A 15349-nucleotide genomic window follows, 5' to 3' on the forward strand; every position below is an offset into this window, starting at 1 on the left:
AGGGTGCGGAGGGTCCAGTAGGATTTTCCGCGCCCTTGTTTGCATTCTTGCAGTGTGCAAGTCCTCGAGAGTGGGTAGGGCGGTGCCAATGATTTTTTCCGCCGTCCTAACTGTCCGTTGAAGTCGGATAACTGTCCGTTGAAGTCGGATAACTGTCCGTTGAAGTCGGACAAATTAAACGGTTAAATAATCATGTAAAACCTTGTTCCCGTTTCGGCCAGATTGCTGGAAACCATAAAGTGATTTTTCTAGTTTGTAAATTAGACCATCATCCTTTTCTCCATTTTCCAGAGCTGCTTTTTGAAGCACCACTCTTATACCTGTTTGATTGGCTGTTGGTGAAAACGTCTCTCCATAGTCTATGTTTTCCACCTGGCTCTTGCCCTTTACTACAAATCGTCCTTTATATTTGTCTCTGACATCTACATCACGTTTGATAGCATATACCCATTTACCCCCCACTGTTTTCTTGCCCGCTGGTAGGGTTATTACAGTAAATGTGTTGTTCTCATTTACTGACGGAATTTCCTCATCCATGGCTTTTGCCCATTCTTGTGAATAAGTTGATCTCATAGCCTCTGCATATGTTTGCGGAACACCACACACAGCTCTGTAACAGTAGTCTACTGTGGTGTGTGCCCCATCGTTATCGCTATACTCAACCACAAAATCATCAAAGTGACTAGGTTTCTTTCTTTCCCTAGTAGGATACCTTCTATTTTCAGGTTCATCATTTGTGTCACTTTGTTGTGTGATGTTATGTTCATGTGGCCTATTCTCTGTAACTGGACTTTCGGGTGCATCCCTGTCTTGTATACAAGACTCTTGGGCTCTCATATTAGGCTTCTGAAAGACCTCACTAGTTTTAGGCTGTAATCTCATGCCATAATATGTGTTTTCATCTGTTTCATTTATCTGTCTCTTTCTCAATATGTAAATAGTACAACTTTCCATACACATGTATACCATATTTTGTCCCACCTTTTGTAATCAGTGAATTTTTACCTTCTTTAAATATCACTGTTGCCCCGTTGGTGGTTGCTTTCTTTACAGACAAAATGTCTTTGGGGTATGAAGGAATGTATAAAGCACCTTTCAGCGTTGCTTTATGTCTTTGTCCTTTGATGTCAATCAAAGAGACCTCAGCATCTCCTCTTTTATGTGCGACTCCGCTGCATTGTATGCCGTCCGCCAGCTCCACGCGGTGTCTTTCTGGTCTGAACGTGCTGTCGAAATTCTTGAACATGTTCACGTCAGTGATGATATGCGAAGTGGCTCCTGTGTCCACCATCAATCCCCTCTCTCGGACGTTGTGACCCAACTGCTCCCTGGTTCTGGTCTTGCTGTCCCTCATCTTGAGCACGATGTCGGTGTCGCCGTCTTCTGACGCTTTACTGGCGTCATCTCGTCTGTCCTTGTCCTTACGCCTGCACGTTGCGTCTTTATATGTCTTGCTTTTGCAATGACTGCACCATGTCTTTTGTCGACATTCTCTTGCTTTGTGGCCTTTGATCCCACATTTGAAACACACTATGCTTGCGTCATCACTGTGCTGGTCACGGGTGTTGGTTTTGGTGGTTTGTCGTCCACTCCGACCCTGTGTCTTCATTACACTGTCCCCTGACTCAGTGTTCAATTTCTCAGTGGCTTCAAAACTCCGTAGCTTCGTCTTGAAATCTGCAAACTTGATTTCATCATTTCAATGCGCTACATGGATTGCAAATGGCTTGAAACTTGCTGGTAGTCCTTTTAATACCATGGCAACAAGTAGTCCATCTCCCAAAGTTTCACCTGCATTTCGGAGTGCTGTGATGGCGGTTTCGGCTTTGATGATATAGTCTGTAACACTTTCATCGTTCCTCTTTTAAAGCGACGTGAGCGTGGTGTACAGATTTATTATCCGCGGTTTTCCTTTCCCGGCATAATATTCTCTCAATATCTTCAAAGACTTTCTTCCATCATCAGGTGCATCTCTCATTATTAATGAGAGGCTCTTGTCATCAAGCATATTTATCAATTCGGCATACGCATCCGCATTTTTCTCTGCATCCGTAGCCATATCGGAACTCGTCGCCGGCTCGCTTAGCACGGTCTTCTTTAGTCCCAATAAATGATTGTTTCCCATATCTCCTCTCCCATATCTCGTACTTATCTTCATCTCCGTCGAATGCCAGTCAAAGGTGCCTGCTTGCCCTTCCTTGATCCATCTTGACCGCTGTTTAGCCGGTTAGCGATAGCCTCGTTTGCTCACCGCTCTTTCAAGTCTGGATACACTTTTGGCTTCACTTTATCTCCCAAACGTCTCCTGGGCCCATAACCTGTTGAGATCTTCAGCGCTTTCGCGATGCATTTGGGAGAATAAAGAGTCGAGAAGGTCCTCTTGTTTAGATCATACAAGTAGGATATTTATTTGCCGAAGCACAGACAGCAACCGCTGCGTTCATCGTCGTACGAGAAGTCCCAAACATATACACACAAACTGGCTTTTATCGCTGTCAAGTCATGTGATGTCGCGTCGTGGCTAGGTTGCCAGATCAGTTCAGTATTACAGCATTACTTAAAATGAGGATACAATGTAACTTTCTCAACAGATTGGATTTGCCTTTACAGTGGTACCTCGGTTCTCGACAATAATTCGTTCCAGGACCCTGTTCATAAAGCGATTTTTTCGAACACCGAAACCACCTCTTTGCTCCTGTCACTTGCGAGTTGACAGCGGGGGGGCGGGGGGGTGCCTCTCCCGGCCGTTCTCCACCCGCTGTCATTCTCTAATCATGGACACGGGGCATTTATACGGTGCGCGATCACATCGCCAATGCCGGATGATTGACTCACCTCGCCACCGTACCTGGACTCTCCCTTCGATGCACGAGTGTATCCGGTCCGAGGTATTTTCCCCTCGTCCCGTAAATGTATGTCATCTTCCGGGATTGCGTAATTTTGCAACCTCGTGTGCCATTTCCTTTTTGGCGTAGTAAGCGGGTCGGATCACCCCCTGCCTTCTTACTCGCTGTGTTTTCTTTGATTTGTGAATAAACATCCTGCTTGGGTAGTACGTGTCTGCTTTGGGATCCCAAACATTCCACTACGTTCCGACGAGTCAGCTGCCGTCACTCTTGCTCGGAACGTGACAGCTACGGATGACTCGGCTACAGGATGTTCTTTTCTCTTAAAATATCTATCCAATGACACTTGCTCTTATTCCCACAGTCACATCACTAGATTTCACAGCCTCCTTATTCTTTAATATCGTACTGATCGTAGATTTTGCTATGCTGTATTCCCTCACCAGATCAGACACTCCCACACCTCCTTCATATTTTGCGATTATTTCTTTCTTAAATGCAATAGTTGTACGCACTACTTTTCTTTTGTCACTTTAAGCAGCACTTACTTTCTTTGGAGGCATGATTAGGGGCTAAAACTCTTCGTACACCTATATTAAACGCTAGAGAAAAACGCAGCACGTCCGCTAGCGACAACAGTTGGTCACGAACAGAGCGATACACCCGTGCGCCGCTCAGATCCCCACCCTCGCGTACGCACTCACGCGTCGTATTGGCGTTCGAACACCGATTGATGTTCGAACGCCGAAGCAAGAATATCTCGAATATTTTGTTCGAACACCGATTTGTTCGAACAGTGAGGAGTTCGAGAACCGAGGTACCACTGTATTAGTTATTAGTTTAGTTTATTATTGCCTTTATAATTGCTTCATACACGCTGTCGCTGTGACAGGTTGTAAATTATCGTATTTCCTATTTTGGTTACATTCGCGTAGTTCTATTGGTTTACAAATGATATATATCGAAAATGTTTATTTAAACATGGAACGCCTGCTTCGGTTAGTGTTTCGTGTCGGACCGATTTAGATCGTTGGACCGGAAATTGTTGTGCGCATACGTTTGCATTAGATCGGGGCATTCGAAGTAAACCACTGTTGAGTCAAGACGTATCACATTGTTTGTCTTGTGGTTTTTTTCTGGATCCCACAACACCGTATCTCCCTTACTATAGTGGAGAGCGCAACATTTTGGAGGCACCGCTGGGATATTTGCGTTCGAGTGTTGTCTACTCGCCGTGGGTAGAAGCTCGCGCCGAATATCCCCAATCAACCCAGTCGGAGTGGCGTCGCCGTTTACTGGTTTGTTTCTACATGTGCTCTGGTTGCATCTCTGTGCGTACAGCCACCACTAGAGGGCACTGGAAGACTTTGAAGTGAATCCGGCCAGTTGAACTGCGTCTACCCTCTCGAAAATGGCGTTGGAGGAATTACAGTTGGACATCAAAGGCAAGTTATTTGGACTGAATTTTCAACAGTTGTCAGAGTTATGTGCTGAAATCCAAATATCTGGATTGAAAAGAGAGCAACTTACAGGAAAGACTCGAGGCCAACTAATTAATATTGTGTCAACCTACATTGAAAGAGCTGAATTAGAGCTAGAAGATGGAGGAATGTCAGATTTGCTACGTGTAAAGGACTTGATTGAAAGTATAAAAGATTTTGAACTAGGAATAGCCAAACCAAGTGAAAAAGGTCGGGATGCAGTGCGAAAGAGAAGCATAGTGCCCCCAGACACTGCCCCCTGGCGCAAAGATTTCAAAATATCTGGACAAATAGGTGAACTCGGACAAAAAGATAAACTCACATTTCCTAATTTGGTCAGACAGATAGAAAGTGGGCTCAGTAAAGGCTACCAGGGGGATGAGATCATCGATGCAGTGGTTCGTGCCATAACACCAGGTCTGCAGTTGAGAAGCTACCTCGAAGGGAAAGAAAATCTTACCCTAACTTCTTTACGAAGGATTCTCCGATCTCACTATCAAGAGAGAGGAGCCACTGAGTTGTACAAGCAGCTCTCATCGGAAGTGCAGACTAATAAAGAGTCCCCACAGAAATTTCTACTGCGTGAAATGGATCTTCGTCAAAGGATTCTTTTTGCATCTCAAGAAGCCGAATCAGGGGTGAAGTATGATCCCACGTTGGTCCAGAGTTTATTCCTGCACACAGTTCTGACGGGGTTACAGAGTGACAATGTAAAGAGTGACATGCAACCTTTCCTCCTGCTAACCACCACATCAGATGAAGTACTGTTAGAAAAATTAAACATGGCATGTGCAAATGAAAAAGAGCGACAGGAAAAAAAAGAAAAATGCTGCTGCACGGGTGACAACGCTGAACACTGTCCAGTTAGATGACACACCAGTCCCGATTGGGAAGAAGACAGTCTTACAGCAGAATACTGTTACTGTGCCGAATGAACTCCTTTCAGAGATCAAAGAGATGAGGTCAGAGATGATGCTGTTAAAAGAGCTGCGTGCAGAAGTGTCCCAGATCAAAGAGACTATTCAGAAACCAACAGCCACTTCTCAGCCCACCAGCGGAGGACCTGAACGCCTGCCTGACCACTACCCTGAACAGGTCGCCTTCACTCCACCTTCACAATATCAGGTAGATCCACCAGCCAGGCACTACTACACCCAGCACTCCCCATCAGCTCTTCAGCAGTACCACCCAGCACCAGGCTCCAGGCCGATGAGGGGGGCAGCACAGTTCCAGCAGCGGTTCGCCCCTCCGCAGTACTACATGCTCCGTCGCCCTCAGCCCAGGTGTTATTCTTGTATTCAGACAGGTGAAGGATATTGTCAGCACTGTTTTAAATGTGGAAGTAGTGAACATTTCAGAGCAGGCTGCAAAGCACAGAACTCAGCTAGGAACCATGCTTTAAACTAGAAAGGGTTACTCCAGTGGGACATGGTGTGACCACAGAGACAGATAGGTCCCAGTGTTACAGTGGTGCTATGAAAATGGAATGTAAGCCCCACACACGTGGCCCCGTTCAGAAGAGACATAAGCAGTCATTTGTCGAGCGTACAGATAAGAAACAGTGTGGCAAATTACCTTCGGTCAGGGAGTTAGTGGGAAAGAAATGTCTTATTCGGTGCTTTTTGGGTAACAAAAGGGTTGAAGCACTCTGGGACTCGGGGTCCCAGGTGTGTGCTGTAGATGAGTTATGGAAACAAACAAACTTACCTGACGTGTCATTGAAAAATGTGAATGAACTTATTGACCCTGATAACACTCTCAATATTGTGGCAGCTAATGGAACGGATATGCCTTATGTAGGATGGCTTGAGATACCATTTAAACTTGGTGCTAATGATCCAGGGCTACTTGTACCAGTATTAGTACTAAAAGGTGACCAGCAACAGTGTCCTATCATAGGGTTTAATGTCATTGAGCGTCTTGTGTTAGATAGCCTCTCTAATGAGTCACAAACAGGGGATACAGAAAAGCTCTTGAAATCGGTTAGACTAGCTTTTCCCCACCTTAAGCGCAATAAAGCTGCCACTTTCATAAAAGCAGTTAGTCTGGGACAAGCACATGAGTACCGTGTAAAAACAACAAATGAGAGATTCACTATAGCCAGGCATAGCTCACTTATTATTCCATGCAAAGTACAGGCTAAGCCCTTTAAGGAAGATGTTACATTGGTTTTTGAGCCAAGTGAAAACCCACAGTGGCCAGATGGCCTCGAGCTTTGTGACTCGTTGGTCTCAGTAAAGGCAGGTTCCATCCCTAGGATAGTTGTTAGTGTCCAGAACCCTACTAATCATGATATTAGGTTTCCAGTAAAGGCTATTATTGGTACAGTGCAGTCAGTAGGGTCTGTCTACCCAGCTAACATATTTAAAAGGGACCTTCCTTCAGCGGTTGTCAATGAGGTCCATGTCCAGAATACCACCGTCGCTCTCAGTGAGCAGTGGGACCCCCCAATTGACCTTTCTCATTTGGACGAAGATAAAAGGAAGACCTTTCAGCAGATGTTGAGAGAGGAATCGGCATCATTTTCTAAATCGGACGACGACATAGGGTGTGCGGAAAACCTACAAATGGACATTTTGTTGAAAGACACTGAGCCTGTTTCAAAGACATATATGTCTGTCCCAAAGCCAATGTACAGAGAGGTGAAAGACTATTTACAGGACTTGATAGCGCAGGGGTGGGTGGAAAAGTCCACTTCCTCCTACTCATCCCCTGTCGTCTGTGTCAGGAAAAAAGATGGTACACTGCGCTTATGTATTGATTACAGAGAGCTGAACCGGAAAACACACCCTGACCGGCACCCCATCCCACGGGTACAGGACGTGGTGGATAGCCTTGGGGGTAACACCATCTTCTCGCTGCTGGACCAAGGCAAAGCCTACCACCAGGGGTTCATGTCCAAGGGGAGCCGACACCTGACCGCCTTCGTGACCCCTTGGGGCCTTTATGAATGGATTCGAATTCCGTTTGGACTCATGAATGCACCAGCAGCGTTCCAGCGGTGTATGGAACAATGTCTGGAGGGGTTACGGGACAAAATATGTGTCCCCTATCTTGATGACATTCTTGTTTTCAGCGGGACATTTGACAACCACGTTGAGGACGTCAGACGAGTGTTGCGACGTCTCAGGGAAAATGGAATAAAACTCAAAGCCCGAAAGTGTGACCTCTTCAAGCCGGAAGTGAGGTACCTCGGCAGGATTGTCTCTGCTGAGGGGAGCCGAATGGACCCGGCAGATACAGCAGCAGTGCGTGCCCTGAAAAACAAGCAGCCAGGCACTGTCGGTGAGCTTCGAGCCATTTTGGGACTATTAAGCTATTATAGGCAATACATCAAAGATTTCTCTTGTATCGCTAGTCCCTTGTATGCTTTGCTTAAAGCCCCTCTGAATGTTGAGACTCAGCAGCATCAAAGAAAAAAATGGAAAGTGAGACATAACAGTGTGTCTTCCAACACACGTATTGAGTGGAGTGATGAGCATCAGTCAGTGTTAGAGCAGCTAATAGACTGTTTAGTTCAACCACCAGTTTTAGGTTTCCCTGACTTCGCGCATCCTTTCATTTTGCATACAGATGCCTCTAACCGGGGTTTAGGTGCTGTGTTGTACCAAAGACAAAATGGCAAACTTCGCGTGATAGCACACTGGCAACACTTCAGCATAGCCGGGGGGCTGACCAATAACCAAGGCTGATTGGCCTCCGTCCCGTAAACATCCAGCCCTTGAAACCTCCAATGTGTCTGCGTGCATGCGTGTGTGTGAAACACAGTACGCAGGCAATTGCAAGTGAGCTCAGCCTGAAAAAGGCGCGCAGTACAAAATCTAACTTACAGCATCTCTGTCCAAATATTTTTTGATATACTGTACCCGGAAAAATGTTCATATGTACCGTTATTTATATTAATGTTCGTAAGTTGGGGACCATCTGTAGTTAATGTGTCATTATTGTTTTCGTTATTATTTTTAAGGACTGAATTTGTTGATACCATGCAATTTCCCTAGTGGTCAATTCTGGATATTAACTCCAAGGAGTGTACATGAAACTCATTTATTTTGTGTCATGACCATGACCACCATCTCAACCCCACGCCCCACCTGTACGACTATAAATAGTAATGTTTATCTATAAATTCATGAGAAGTATACCTCTGCATAACACTGTATCCTTATTAAAGTATAAGAGAAAAAAAGGGAAAAAAAGAACTGTCGACCAACATAAATTCAACTATGACTGTAAAGTGTCCCGGAAAGTTTCGAAATGTTTATTATTATTATTATTATTATTATTATTATTATTATTATTATTATTATTATTATTATTATTATAAAACGAAATCATTAAAGTATAATTTATTTGACCGTGTCAATTCATATAAAACTGAAAAATAAAATTACATAAAATTAATAATTCAGACTTCATTTGTTTTTTGATTCATTTAAATCATTAAAATTGATCGCCAACATTAACAAAAATGTTAACCGTTTACTTTCGGCCTTTCCCTTCAGGGGTGGCCACAGTGAATCAGTGTCCTCCATCTTCAGAGGTTTGATGTTTGTTTTGGCCAAGCTTTTACGTCGGATGCGCTTCCTGATACAACCCTTTGTATTTATCCGGGCTTGGGACCGGCACAAGAAGACACTGGCTTGTGTCCCCTTGTGGCTACAGAACAAACAACTCTATGAACTTAATAGAGATGAAGATGCTTGATAAAAATGCAAGGACAATAAAATATGTCGCACGCACTGGAGATTGAGACACAACATTCGAATAAAGTAAAATTACTCACCATTTGATGACAATGCTCTGATCTTACCGTCAAATCGGCATCTCTTTCCAAATCTTTTCATCACAAACAGAACTTCAAAGTCCTTTCAAAGAGCATTTAAGACAACAACAATGCTCTGCTCTATTAACTAAAACAAACAAATACAGAAATAAACAAATAAAGAATGCACAACATATATAGCGCTTTAACAACAGCTGAATGATACGATCTTGAAAATAACTAAAATGTATAGGGAGCCACTGAAGGGATGCCATATAACCTCACAGAAGGCCCAGTCAACATTGACATTGTGGCATGTGACATTTCCTGTGATGAAATGTGTTCTCTACTCTGAAAATGATGTTGAATGTGGTTTTAGTGCTGACAAATATTTATTTAGTCAGTTTCTCAAGTACTTTTTTTACCTGTATGCCACAGGTACGTCACATGGGTAACTAACATGTTGTGGCAAACATGGTTGTTTCTTCTCTTCTGTGAAGCTGTTGTCTATATCAAAGTGCTACTTGTATTTTTATGTAAAATGATGTACTTGTCACGGTTTGCGAGGTGGTGATGGCGGGTGCGAATCCCAAAAAGCAGGCAGGAGGGAGCAGGAGGTTGTTTGACAAATTGTATTAAAAGGAAGTCAGCAGGAACAAAATGTAAAACATCAAAATCATCTGAATGGAAAAAAAACAAAGTATCAAAAGAAGACCAAAAGTAAAAGTCCGCCAAGGTTAAACAAACACATACACAATGCATGCAGCAACCAAGCAGCAAACAAACAATGAACCGGCACCGGATGGTCGTGCCTGGTGTCCTTTTAAGTGTCAATGATTAAACGACCAGCACCTGCGAGGCTGCAGGCAGGGCTGACGTCGCTACCCGCTGGTCGCCAATCTGATCGGGACGACCAGCACCTGTGCAGGTGTAGGCGGGGCCGACAGCGCCCCCCCGTTGGTCGCCAACCAGATCATGACAGTACCCCCCCTTCAAGGGGCTGCTTCCAGAAGTCCCAACAGTCTCCCAAAAGGTCCACTCTCCAGGGAACGGTCGGTGGAGAGGGCAACCGCTGCCTCTCCAGCATACGACGGGCAGGCGGCCTGATGGGAACGGGACTCGGCCTGGGGTGGACGAAGACACGGCACGGATCGTCGTGGGCGTGAGTGCGATCCCTCTCGCACGTTCACACGACGGCGCATGGCTCTGCGCGGACGTCGAACTGCCAGGCGCAGAATGGCACCCCGTACGGCCGTATGGGACCAGGTCTCGGCCGGACGCCGACGTGGGCGTGAACTGCCCGGCTCCGGGGGAACGAGACCAGTCCAGAGCCGCTCCGGGATCCAGCGGTGAGTGGGGTCTCGGACTGACGTTGACGCGGACGTTGCACGGCTCGTCGTGGATGAGACTCAATTCGTCATGCACGACGACAGCGTGGCTGGACGTGGGCGTGCAATGCCAGTCACCCAGTGTCACCCTGGACAGCCACCTGGAAGGAGGTCTCGGCCAGTTCATTCTGTCACGGTTTGCGAGGTTGTGATGGCGGGTGCGGATCCCAAAAAGCAGGCAGGAGGGAGCAGGAGGTTGTTTGACAAATTGTATTAAAATAAAGGTCAGCTGGAAACAAAATGTAAAACATCAAAATCATCTGAATGGAAAAAATACAAAGTAGCAAAAGAAGACCAAAAGTAAAAGTCCGCCAAGGTTAAACAAACACATACACAATGCATGCAGCAACCAAGCAGCAAACAAACAATGAACCGGCACCGGATGGTCGTGCCGGGTGTCCTTTTAAGTGTCAATGATTAAACGACCAGCACCTGCGAGGCTGCAGGCAGGGTTGACGTCGCTACCCGCTGGTCGCCAATCTGATCGGGACGACCAGCACCTGTGCAGGTGTAGGCGGGGCCGACAGCGCCCCCCGTTGGTCGCCAACTAGATCATGACAGTACTGTGCTCTTTATACTTCATTCGTGACCTTTTCCCTTCAGGTCATATTTGTTCCTTGAACTTTCCTGGATGACATGTACCGTACACTGTTGAATAAAATCAAATCAAGTTACTCAAACAGGTATTATTTTTTTCGTTGCACTTTCTTTTAAACACACGATCGCCCTTATATGAAATGACCTTGACGTTGATGACCTCACATGACCTCACATGTCATAAAACCAGCCAAGTTTTACACAGCCAACTTTGTGGACACTAGCAATCTGTCTCCCAATGTCCCTCTTTCGCGTGGCTGCTCTCTGCATCGCTGCTATGCATCAGATCAGAATGAACATTATCTCTGAGGTCTAGAAAAAACGAAGGCTACTCGGGTACAACTCGAGCTTGTCACGTTTTGCGAGGTCTCGGACTGACGTTGACGCGGACGTTGCACGGCTCGTCGTGGATGCGACTCAATTAGCACGACGACACCGTGGCTGGACGTGGGCGTGCACTGCCAGACACCCAGTGTCACCCTGGATGGCCACCTGGAAGGAGGTCTCGGCCGGACGTCGATGTGGACGTTACGGCTCGTCGAGTGACGCAATTCAAACTCGACGAGGCGTGGGCTAACGTGGATGTAGCATTGCCAGGCACAGGGTGGAAATGAGACGGGTCCGTTGTACCTGCGGGATCCGATGGTTGGTCGGTTCATTCTGTCACGTTTTGCGAGGTGGTGATGGCTGGTGCGGATCCCAAAAAGCAGGCAGGAGGGAGCAGGAGGTTGTTTGACAAATTGTATTAAAATAAAGGTCAGCAGGAACAAAATGTAAAACATCAAAACCATCTGAACAGAAAAAAATACAATGTATCGAAAGAAAACCAAGTGTAAAAATCCGCCAAGGTTAAACAAACACATGCACAGCATAAAATGCATGCAATTGCAGACAACGCATGCAACAAACAACGAACCGACAGCGGACGGTCGTGCCGGGAGTCCTTTTAAGTGTCACTGATTAAAATGACCAGCACCTGTGAGGCTGCAGGCAAGGCTGACGTCGCTACCCGTTGGTCACCAATCCGAACGTGGCAGGCCGCCACTGATCGGGATGACCAGCACCTGTGCAGGTGCAGGCGGGGCCGACAGCGCCACCCGTTGGTCGCCAACCAGATCATGACAGTATCCCCCCTTCAAGGGGCTTCTTCCAGAAGTCCCAACAGTCTCCCAAAAGGTCCACTCGCCAGGGAGGTGGTGGAGACGGCAACCGTGGTGGAGGTGGAGGTGATGAGTTCTATTGGTTTACAAATGATATATATCGAAAATGTTTATTTAAACATGGAACGCCTGCTTCGGTTAGTGTTTCGTGTCGGACCGATTTAGATCGTTGGACCGGAAATTGTTGTGCACATACGTTTGCATTAGATCGGGGCATTCGAAGTAAACCACTGTTGAGTCAAGACGTATCACATTGTTTGTCTTGTAGTTTTTTTCTGGATCCCACAACACCGTATCTCCCTTACTATAGTGGAGAGCGCAACATCGCCAGCTAGCTGCTTTTTGTTAATCCAAATTAAAAGAGGTTTTTCAAACATTTCTATTGCCCGTTGCTTTGACAACATAGAAACACCTTTCGTAACATACGCACCTTTAATAGCTTGTTTGTTCCGAAGGCTCAACAAATGCACACTTCATTTGTGTTTGTCTTGCACACTGCAAGAATCCCAATAAGGGCGCGGGAAATCCTACTGGACCCTCCGCACCCTGCCCACCACCTTTTCCAGCTACCCCCTTAGGCAGGCGCTACTGATCCATGCGCACCAAATCCAGCAGACATTTAAACAGCTTCTTCCCCCATGCCATTAACTCTTTAAACAGTAACCCAAATAGAACTTTATAGTGCCTCTTTGCAATTTGTTATACTATTGCAGCGTGTACTACCAGAAGCAAATTCCTTGTGTGTTCTACATACTGGGCAGTAAAGATGGTTCTGATTCTGATCACAGCATTTCCATATATAAAAAGAGCCTGGGTAACTACCTCTACACAATATTCTTATTTTCAGAGTATTACCTGTACTTTTCAACATTTCAGCCAAGCAGGTAGCTGGGGTAAAAAAAGCCCAATTCACATCGAGTAATGGCAAGGAATGGGACTCCAAAAGGCAGAGAGAAGCATTTTAAAGTGATACATGTGATTTTAACTTTCTCCCAACAAGCAGTTTTATGCGTTACTGCACAGCAATAAGTACATTTAAATTAAACAGGGCTGTCATAGAATAGGTTGGGTAAGGCACAATATGTTTGTAAGTTACACGATTTTACTTGATCTTATAACTGTTTTATTTTGTGACTCTTGTTACATTTCAGGGTTGGTGCTGGAGCATATGAGCAAGTGGTGATAAAGCCTTGAAGTGGATTATGCCCCCCCCCTCAAAAAAATAGAAGACAATTTCTTGTGAGTTTTTTTCTGCCACAAGTCACATTTTGATGATCCACAGTATCGCATTTGATGCGTGATGAATGGCAGATGTCACAATGGCACCTCCGTGTATTTCTCACCTGCAATTCGGACACCACATTAATATGTACATATGCTCCCCGCCTAACAAACGGGATATGTTCCGAGCGGTCGTTCGTAAGATGAATTTGTCCTAAGTTGTTTCAGTGCTATATTTTGTATGGAACGTATATTTAAAGGACAACGGACACCATTTTTTTGTTTCCTAACTGACATCAGAAAAACGTTTTATAGCATCTAAAATACCCAAAACACGCAGGCTGATATTTTTAGTAAATGAAAAACACAAATAAAAATTTCAGTTTCAGAAGACGCCCACTTGTTTGTGACATCACGCCAAGACGTCTTGCCTTGCTCGAGAATCAAAACAATGGCTTCAGATTCGGAGAAAAGGCTTTCTTGTTACACATCCAGTTATGAATATGATTCAAATAGTTCTGAAGAGGAAAGCATAAATCGAAAGAAGTCCTCCCATATCAATTCGAGTCATCAGGACACCAATGGAGCGTCCCAGAAAATGCACAAGATGGTGCCCAAGCTCCGTTGAAAATGGGCTGATTTGTCTGCTGGGAATTTGTGTCAGCTTGTATCAAATAGTAGTCTTGGTGCAACACACAACGATTCACCATTGCGTTATTTGTGTGTTTTCCTTCTAATTTCGCCATCAACACTAAGTTTTCAGACCAAACAAAATACCCAAAATGCATTGTGTGTCGCTTTCTCGGTCAGGGGCGTTCCAGACCTGACGTCATGTCAGGCATCGTCATCAACTTGAAAACAAGACTTCCTGAATATTCAGCGCGAGTCTTGAAAACGTAAAACATAGCGATATGTGGTGGAATATTTGTGAAATACGCTCAGTAGAAGTCATTTGAAGTGATTTTACAAATTATGGACACAATTTGTCTGGAGGCGTTGGTTGTCAAATACTGAACGGCAGCAATTACTTTTTGTGATGCATCACGTCCTCCTGGAGCATCAACTGGGAAGAGGGATTTCCTCCCCGCCCACATACTCTACGCCGCCAATTGTAAGTGAGCTCGGCGGATTGGGGCCTGAACTCGTTGGCAACACTTCAGCATAGCCGGGGGGCTGACCAATAACCAAGGCTGATTGGCCTCCGTCCCGTAAACATCCAGCCCTTGAAACCTCCAATGTGTCTGCGTGCATGCGTGTGTGTGAAACACAGTACGCAGGCAATTGCAAGTGAGCTCAGCCTGAAAAAGGCGCACAGTACAAAATCTAACTTACAGCATCTCTGTCCAAATATTTTTTGATATACTGTACCCGGAAAAATGTTCATATGTACCGTTATTTATATTAATGTTCGTAAGTTGGGGACCATCTGTAGTTAATGTGTCATTATTGTTTTCGTTATTATTTTTAAGGACTGAATTTGTTGATACCATGCAATTTCCCTAGTGGTCAATTCTGGATATTAACTCCAAGGAGTGTACATGAAACTCATTTATTTTGTGTCATGACCATGACCACCATCTCAAGCCCACGCCCCACCTGTACGACTATAAATAGTAATGTTTATCTATAAATTCATGAGAAGTCTACCTCTGCATAACACTGTATCCTTATTAAAGTATAAGAGAAAAAAAGGGAAAAAAAGAACTGTGGACCAACATAAATTCAACTATGACTGTAAAGTGTCCCGGAAAGTTTCGAAATGTTTATTATTATTATTATTATTATTATTATTATTATTATAAAACGAAATCATTATAGTATAATTTATTTGACCGTGTCAATTCATATAAAACTGAAAAATAAAATTACATAAAATTAATAATTCAGACTT

This window comes from Hippocampus bargibanti, linkage group LG07, assembly GCF_051943395.1.
Source record: "Hippocampus bargibanti isolate YZ-2025 linkage group LG07, ASM5194339v1, whole genome shotgun sequence".
Lineage (NCBI taxonomy): Eukaryota > Metazoa > Chordata > Actinopteri > Syngnathiformes > Syngnathidae > Hippocampus > Hippocampus bargibanti.